This window comes from Dipodomys ordii, unplaced genomic scaffold, assembly GCF_000151885.1.
Source record: "Dipodomys ordii isolate 6190 unplaced genomic scaffold, Dord_2.0 Scaffold198, whole genome shotgun sequence".
NCBI classification, from domain to species: Eukaryota; Metazoa; Chordata; class Mammalia; order Rodentia; family Heteromyidae; genus Dipodomys; species Dipodomys ordii.
In genome coordinates, this window is record NW_012267414.1 from 657,329 (window position 1) to 665,708 (window position 8,380).

Below are 8,380 nucleotides of genomic sequence, written 5' to 3' on the forward strand. Positions count from 1 at the left end.
CCCCTCCGGCCCCCCTTCCCGGCCCAGCGCAGCCCTGGGGCGCCTGGCGCCTCCTGAAAGTGACCTTGGCCGAAGGGGCGGCGTCCTGGGGGGGGGGTTGGCTTTAGCCCTGTGGACAGGGGTGTGTGTGCGCGTGTGTGTGCGTGTGTGCCTCTAAACATGTGTGTGAGTGTACCTGCACACCTTCACGCATGCAGCTGTATGTGCGCATGGACACACACACATGTGCACATAGACACCTTCACGCATGCAGCTGTATGTGCGCATGGATACACATGTGCACATAGACACCTTCACGCATGCAGGTGTATGTGCGCGTGGACACACATGTGCACATAGACACCTTCACACAGGCAGCTGTGTGTGCGCGTGGACACACACGCATGTGCACATAGACACCTTCACACAGGCAGGTGTATGTGCGCATGGACACACACACATGTGCACACCCTGGCCCGGCTGTGAGGGCCCTGTGAAGTGAATTCTGGGGAGCCAAGGCCACTGTCGCCCAGCCCAACCCTGCAGACTCAGGGCATGATGGTGGGGACTCAGGAGCCCCGGATTAAGAAGTGATAGTGTGGTGGCAGTGGCACATGGCCCCATGTGTGAACAGGTGTGAGTGAACTGCTGGTTCACCCCGCAGAAGCCCTTGAGAGTCCAGGCCCCCGGGGCATCTTCAACACACAGTCATGGGGCTGCAGACCCTTCAGACCCTCAGAACCCCAACAGTGCTGATGGCCAGACCCTCAGAACCCCAACAGTGCTGACGGACCCCAACAGTGCTGAAGACCCTCAGAACCCCAACAGTGCTGACATGATTAAAAAACCGGGACATTGGTTGTGCTTTCCCTTTGGAAAACACCTGAGAGGGTTTTTTGCCTCCTGCCTGCCTCCCTCCGAGGTGGGTTGCCTGCCGGGGTCCAGTCTGGGGTCCAAGTGCTGCTTGCCCTCTCCCCTCCCCTCTCCCTTCCCCTCTTTTCTCTCCCCCTTTCCCCCTCCTCTCCTTCCCATTACGGTTGGTGCTCTGTGGTCTGCATGCCAAGTAAGCCCAGTTTTCCAGGAGGTTATACGAGTGTCTTCTTGAGGAAGGTGGACTTTAGGAAACACGTCTTGCCTTTTATTTGAGCTGGCGGTGCGGGTTGGGCTTGGTAAGCCAGGGAGAGCTGTCTCCGTTTTTCATTGCTTTCCCCTCTCACTAACTACCTCAGAAAACTGGCACTGCCCCATGAGTGGATAGGCAGACTCCTCACACCTTTTTTTTTTACATTTTAACATAAAGAATGAGTTTGCTTAGAATTACTTTTTCTTAAAAGGCACTAGGAGTCTGGTGGCAACCTTGAAAATGTTTTAGTTCCTAAGAAAGTAGATTTTCTTTAAAGGTTCAGTGTTCCCTTTTTACCCACTCTGATCCTGTATGTAAAATTTAGGGCTGGTTGTGTGTTATTGTGTAGTGTGTTATTTATCATTGGAAGGCCCCGAGTTTGATAACCAGTAAAAAGAAGTGTAAGTTTGGGTAATGGGGTATTTTTATCCTTAGAATATATCTGTGTTGAGATTTCATTGCAAGTCTTTTGTCATTTCTCTGGTATACTTTTCACACAAACACTTCGTGCATCAAGAGGCTGTGTGTTGTGGTTTCTGGTTTTTAATGTATTTTTTAGCAGTTGGTCTGTCTTGGTGAGCGCAGTGGTGCTCATGATGTTGAGGGGGAAGAGCTCCTTGTGCTGGCCTGGACATGTGGGCGGTCTTCTCCAGCCCTGGCTTGGGTGGCCTACCTCAAAGCACAGGTCCTTACTCGAGACCAGATACATGGTGTCTGATACACAACAAATGTCCGAAGGTGGGTTCTTAGCAGTGCCGTGGATGGAGACCAGTCTGGCATGCTGGAGGGGGGGGGGCGCCCGCCCACCCATGTGTGCATGCTTGTCCTGGGGCTTAGCTCAGGGCCCAGGCTCTGTCCCTGAGTTTCATCAAGGCTGGTGCTGTACCACTTGAGTCCACAGCTCTGCTTCTAGTTGTTTGCCGGTTTATTGGAGATGAGTCTTATGGACTTTCCTGCCCAGGCTGGCTTTGAACCATGATCCTCAGCTCTCAGCTTCCTGAGTTCTAGGATTACAGGTTTAGGCCACTTGGCCCAGCTCAGAGCAAACTTTTGACTTGTTAAGTCAGAACCAGAGTTGGGCGTGAGATGACTGAGGACAATTTGGTGCCGGGAGAGAAGGTGGAGCAAAGCCTGCACACTGCACTGAGCACGGTCACCAGCCCTACAAGTTTATTAAAATGTCAGGTTCTCGCCAGCTTATTGTTGAAGCAATTAAAAGTAGGTTGCTCTGTTGAAAGCACTAAGATTGGACAATAATTATTCTCCACAGACTTTTTCTGGTGAGGTTTGAACTCAGGACCTTGGTCTTGCTGGGAAGGTACACTACCACTTGAGCTATGATCTCAACCTATTTTGCTTTGGTTATTTTTCAGAGAAGGTCTGCATCCTTTGCCTAGACCTGGGCTTGGACAGTGATCTTCCCACCTATGTCTCCCCTGTGGTTGGGTGACAGTCTGCCCTACGCAGCCTTTCTTTGTGGGTTTCTCTTGTTGAGATGGGGTTTCCCTAACTCTCTGTGTGAGTGTGTGCTGTAGGTATTCCTTAGGGTTCACAGACAGCACTGTCATCTGCTGAGGCACAGGAGGCTGGAAGGCTTTTCCTGAGAAGACTTAGTTTTATCACAGCACACTCTGCAGGTGAGACAGTTGTGTTCATGAGAAAAGATAATTAATGGGCCAGTGGGTCAGTGAAACTTCATGAACACTGAAATGTGAATGTTTGTGTGCTTTTTGTGTGTCATGAAATGTGAGCTTGATGTGCTTTTTGCACGTCATGGACAGTCTATTCTCTCCTGATTTTTGAAGATATGTGAAAAACCATTCTTTACTAAGGGCTGTTCCAAACCAAGCTTTTGACCCTGATTTATGATGAAACACCCGGTCACCTGCATGTTTTCTGTTGGTGGCTTGCAGGGACCTGAAGAAACACCTTGAAGGTAGAAGTTTGGTAAATATGTTGGTAGTTGGCTAGTTTGAGATTTTTTTTAGTCCTAGTTGTTGTAGAATTGGGCAGGTGACGCGTGCGTCATTGCGAGAGGTAGGCTGTGTTCTCAGGGTCGTAGTTCTTGGCTGCACTTGTGCAGTGTCTGCCTGGGCCCTGTCTGTGGACGGGTGTGCCCTTGAGGACTGACGGCCCCCTGGGGGAGGTGAGTGGCGGGCTGGTGCTTGCTAACAAAGGTGGAGCTGCTGTGGAAGACTGGAGGCCACCGCCAGCTCTGCTGGGCTCACCGTCCTCACTCCTGCTTGCCAGGCCCGGCCGGCTCCATGGATGCTCTTCAGTGCCCACTGGAAGGGCACCGTGGCCTGCCCTCTAGACAACCCTCGATGGTTAGTTCTGGAAGCTGTCAGCTGGTCTTGGGTTTTGCTGTTCATTTTGCCCATTTCCTCCAGATTGCTGACCCTGTGCAGAATTGAGTGTGCTTGTCTTTGAAATCAGGAAGTGTGTTGTGCTTGATCTCTGAAATCTCTAGTTCTTCAAGTAGGGTATTACATGTTTCTTTGGGGAGAGTCCTGTGGACACAGTCCTGTGGTCTGATGCCTTTCAGCATTAGCCACAGCAAGTACTTTCCAGGCCTTGCTAGTAGTTTTCAGACCATGATAACAATGACTTGTTTGATTGTGATGGAATGCTTGTTTTCATTGGTAACTCAGGTGAGCGTGGTTGCAGTTTTTGGTAAATGTGCTAGCTAGGTCTTTTAGTAGACAATGTTGGACGTTTGGCTCTTTCTGAGGCAGTAACTTTATAAATTTCTGATGACTTGGCATTGTCAGTAGTAACTGATAGTTTCTGATAACCGGCTGTAATCAAGGAACAGAGTTATTCAGATCAGGTGCATTTTGATCAGCACATGTCATTCACTGTTTTGAGTCTGATGTCTACAGAAACCTTGTATGTCCTGTCTAAAAACATCTGGTTTAACATTTAAAAATCTGAAAATTACCCTGCAGATGCTTGGATTGGCTTAGATGACACAGTAGGTTAGCATATTTCCCCACCTTCCTTTTCCCATGGTCTGTCTAGCTCTCTCTCAAATGTTCCTGGTTTGACCTGAAGGTTGCGTTTGTGTGTATGCATGCTTATGTGTTTGTGTGTCCATGCATGCACACGTGTGCATGCGTGTGCGTCCTCAAGCATGTGCCTGTGATGTCACAGGCAATGTGTAAGATAAAACCTAGTTCAGAGACTCCAGAGCAGAATGGAGCACCAACTTAACAGTTTCAGTGAAGTGGTTAGGAAGAGAAGATTAGCATGAAGGAGTTTGGGAGGGAGAGTAGTTAGAGGGCACACCACGGGCTCGGGCTCTGGCTGGAGGCAGCGGTGGTACGGGCATCGGTTGACAGTGTCCCCTGGCTGTCATGGGGCTCTCACCTGCTCGCACAGTGGTGAGCCTGGCTGTTCAGTGTCCTGTTACTCACCTGCCTGTTACAGCTGCTCAGGAGCAGTGAGCTGGGCCCTCACGTGGCTCTCACGTGGCTGTCACACTGCTTGTGAGGTGAGTGTGGCTCTCACGTGGCTGTCACAGCTGCTTGTGAGGTGAGCGTGGCTCTCACGTGGCTGTCACACTGCTTGTGAGGTGAGTGTGGCTCTCACGTGGCTGTCACACCTGCTTGTGAGGTGAGTGTGGTTCTCACGTGGCTGTCACACTGCTTGTGAGGTGAGCGTGGCTCTCACGTGGCTGTCACCTGCTTGTGAGGTGAGCGTGGCTCTCATGTGGCTGTCGCACCTGCTTGTGAGGTGAGTGTGGTTCTCACGTGGCTGTCACCTGCTTGTGAGGTGAGTGTGGCTCTCATGTGGCTGTCACACTGCTTGTGAGGTGAGTGTGGTTCTCATGTGGCTGTCACACCTGCTTGTGAGGTGAGTGTGGCTCACATGGCTGTCACACCTGCTTGTGAGGTGAGCGTGGCTCTCATGTGGCTGTCGCACCTGCTTGTGAGGTGAGTGTGGTTCTCACACCTGCTTGTGAGGTGGTGAGTGTGGCTCTCACGTGGCTGTCACAGCTGCTTGTGAGGTGAGTGTGGCTCTCATGTGGCTGTCGCACCTGCTTGTGAGGTGAGTGTGGTTCTCACGTGGCTGTCACCTGCTTGTGAGGTGAGTGTGGCTCTCACGTGGCTGTCACCTGCTTGTGAGGTGAGCGTGGCTCTCACGTGGCTGTCACACTGCTTGTGAGGTGAGTGTGGTTCTCACGTGGCTGTCACTGCTTGTGAGGTGAGTGTGGTTCTCACATGGCTGTCACAGCTGCTTGTGAGGTGAGTGTGGCTCTCACGTGGCTGTCACAGCTGCTTGTGAGGTGAGTGTGGCTCTCACGTGGCTGTCACACTGCTTGTGAGGTGAGTGTGGCTCTCACGTGGCTGTCACTGCTTGTGAAATGAGTGTGGCTCTTACGTGGCTGTCACTGCTTGTGAGGTGAGTGTGGCTCTCACGTGGCTGTCACTGCTTGTGAAATGAGTGTGGCTCTCACGTGGCTGTCACACTGCTTGTGAGGTGGTAAGCTTGGCTGGATTTTGCTCTGCTGGGGCATACTTACTTTTGAGGAATTCCTCTCTAGGTAGTATTTTCTGCTTGTTTAGAGCTTTTATACAAGTAGTATTGGGGTGCCGGGCCCTTGTGCACTGTGTGGTGTTCCTCTTAGCAACTAGGGAGCTGGGGTGACTTCTGAGCTGGAGGAGGCATAGGGGTTGGTGATCTAGGCACACTCAGGATGGGGAAGGCGTTTGCTTCAAGTGGGGGCGGGGCTTCCAGGTAGGAAGGGTCAGGTGGTTGATGTTGGGGTGGTGGGTTGTGGCGTTGCGTCCTGCTCATGCTTGAGGAGCAGGGGAAGGACCTCTGTGAAGGTTCACTTACCTCTTGGTAAATCCTTCTAAAACCTTACCAACATTTTTATTGTTGAGTTTCTCAAAAGAACATATAAAATGGTGCACATGTGGATCCTTGGCCTAAGTATTTGGGAGGATTAGCATTTAGACATTGTTTACTGTGCTTCTGGAAAATTTCCAGAGGCCTTGCAGAAGCAGAGCTTCTTTGGTAGTACTGGTGACGGGTGTGCACAGACACATGAATGAAGTAGAAATGCTGAAAGGCTGTGGTCTAGAGAATGGAAATCCTGAAAGACTATGGACCGAAGTGGAAATCCTGAAGACTGTGGACTGGGGAAGTAGAAATCCTGAAGACTGTGGACTGAGAAATGGAAATCCTGAAAGGCTGTGGACTGGGAAATGGAAATCCTGAAGACTGTGGACTGAAAAGTGGAAATCCTGAAGACTGTGGACTGAGAAGTGGGAATCCTGAAAGGCTGTGGACTGAGAAGTGGAAATCCTGAAGACCGTGGACTGAAAAGTGGAAATCCTGAAAGACTGTGCACTGGGAAGTGGAAATTCTAAAAGACTGTGCACTGGGAAGTGGAAATTCTGAAAGACTGTGCACTGGGAAGTGGAAATTCTAAAAGACTGTGGACTGAGAAGTGGAAATCCTGAAGACTGTGGACTGAGAAGTGGGAATCCTGAAGACTGTGGACTGAGAAGTGGAAATCCTGAAAGGCTGTGGACTGAGAAGTGGGAATCCTGAAGACTGTGGACTGAGAAGTGGAAATCCTGAAAGACTGTGGACTGGGAAGTGGAAATCCTGAAGACTGTGGACTGGGAAGTGGAAATCCTGAAAGACTGTGCACTGGGAAGTGGAAATTCTAAAAGACTGTGCACTGGGAAGTGGAAATTCTGAAAGGCCGTGGACTGGGAAGTGGAAATTCTGAAAGGCCGTGGGCTGGGAAGTGGAAATTCTGAAAGGCCGTGGACTGGGAAGTGGAAATTCTGAAAGGCCGTGGGCTGGGAAGCTTGTGTACTATTGTGTACAGAAGGGGGTTTGTTATCTAGAGACTGACTCTGGAAAGGTGACTGGACAGGATACCTGTGGATGAGATGAAGTTCAGTTACAGATGGTGACATCTTCTCTACAAAGGCAGGTGAGCCTGGGAGGCCTAGAGCCCCTGGGTATGGTTTTTCAGTTCTGTGATCTAACCCAGGGCCACCGGCTTCATGGGCACATCCCTGCTCAACTCTGGGTCTTGTGCTAGCACAGTGGTTCTCGGCTCCTCATCAGAAGCACTTGCACACATGTTCTGACCTCGACCAGAAGCACCTGCACCATGTGTTGTGACCCTTACCAGAAACGTCTGCGTCATATATGTTGTGACCCCCACTGGCGGCGTCTGCGTCACATGGTGTGACCTTCACTGGAAGCATCTACACATGAGCCCCTCACCGGAGGTGCCCACATTACGTGGTGCAATTCCCTGCGAGGACTTTTGGTGGGTGGGTGGGTGAGGGGCTTTGTACCTTTTAGACAGGACAGTACTCGTTCCTTTGGGGTGTATTGATCTGGCATTGAGGTGCAGACCCTGCAGAAAACACCCAGGACTGGTACGACTCAAGCCCCTCTAGTCTGCCCACCCCAGCTGCCACTTCCTTTGTGCAGAGGGGTCAAGGCCCAGCTCTTGTAAGACTGGCTTTCTGTATGGTCAGTTGTCCCTGTCCTGAGATGAGTGGGGGCATTGGGCATGGAAGTAGAACTTCTTAGCATACACTGAGACCTTGGAGAATTGCTGACTAACCGGTTGGCCCTCACTCCTAGAATAAGAGATGGGTCTGGTTCAGGGTTCCTTCCTGTGCAGACACTGAGGGCCAGCAGAGGGGGTCATTTCCATGACCCAACTCCCTGGTGTCAGGCAGTGTCTGGCACAAGCCCTGCCCCTCCCCAGCACACACAGGACATTCGGGTCTGGCTGACATTCGGGAGTCTGAGGGGACTTGGCTGTGAGAGGATGTCTGACTGTGAGAGGATGTCTGACTGTGAGAGGATGTCTGACTGTGAGAGGGTGTCTGACGGTGAGAGGATGTCTGACTGTGAGAGGATGTCTGACGGTGAGAGGGTGTCTGACGGTGAGAGGGTGTCTGACGGTGAGAGGGTGTCTGACGGTGAGAGGGTGTCTGACGGTGAGAGGGTGTCTGACGGTGAGAGGGTGTCTGTGAGAGGGTGTCTGACTGTGAGAGAGTGTCTGACTGTGAGAGGGTATCTGACTGTGAGAGGATGTCTGACTGAGAGGATGTCTGACTGTGAGAGGGTGTCTGACTGTGAGAGGGTGTCTGACTGTGAGAGGGTGTCTGACTGTGAGAGGGTGTCTGACTGTGAGAGGGTGGTCTGACTGTGAGAGGGTGGTCTGACTGTGAGAGGGTGTCTGACTGTGAGAGGGTGTCTGACTGTGAGAGGGTGTCTGACTGTGAGAGG

The 8,380-nt window shown here is 51.4% G+C and overlaps 1 protein-coding gene across 1 annotated transcript in view; it reads left to right on the top strand.

The window, feature by feature from the left end:
* Positions 1-8,380, top strand: part of Jade1 (jade family PHD finger 1) — a 52,731-nt gene that overhangs the window by 5,157 nt on the left and 39,194 nt on the right. The window lies entirely within an intron of this gene.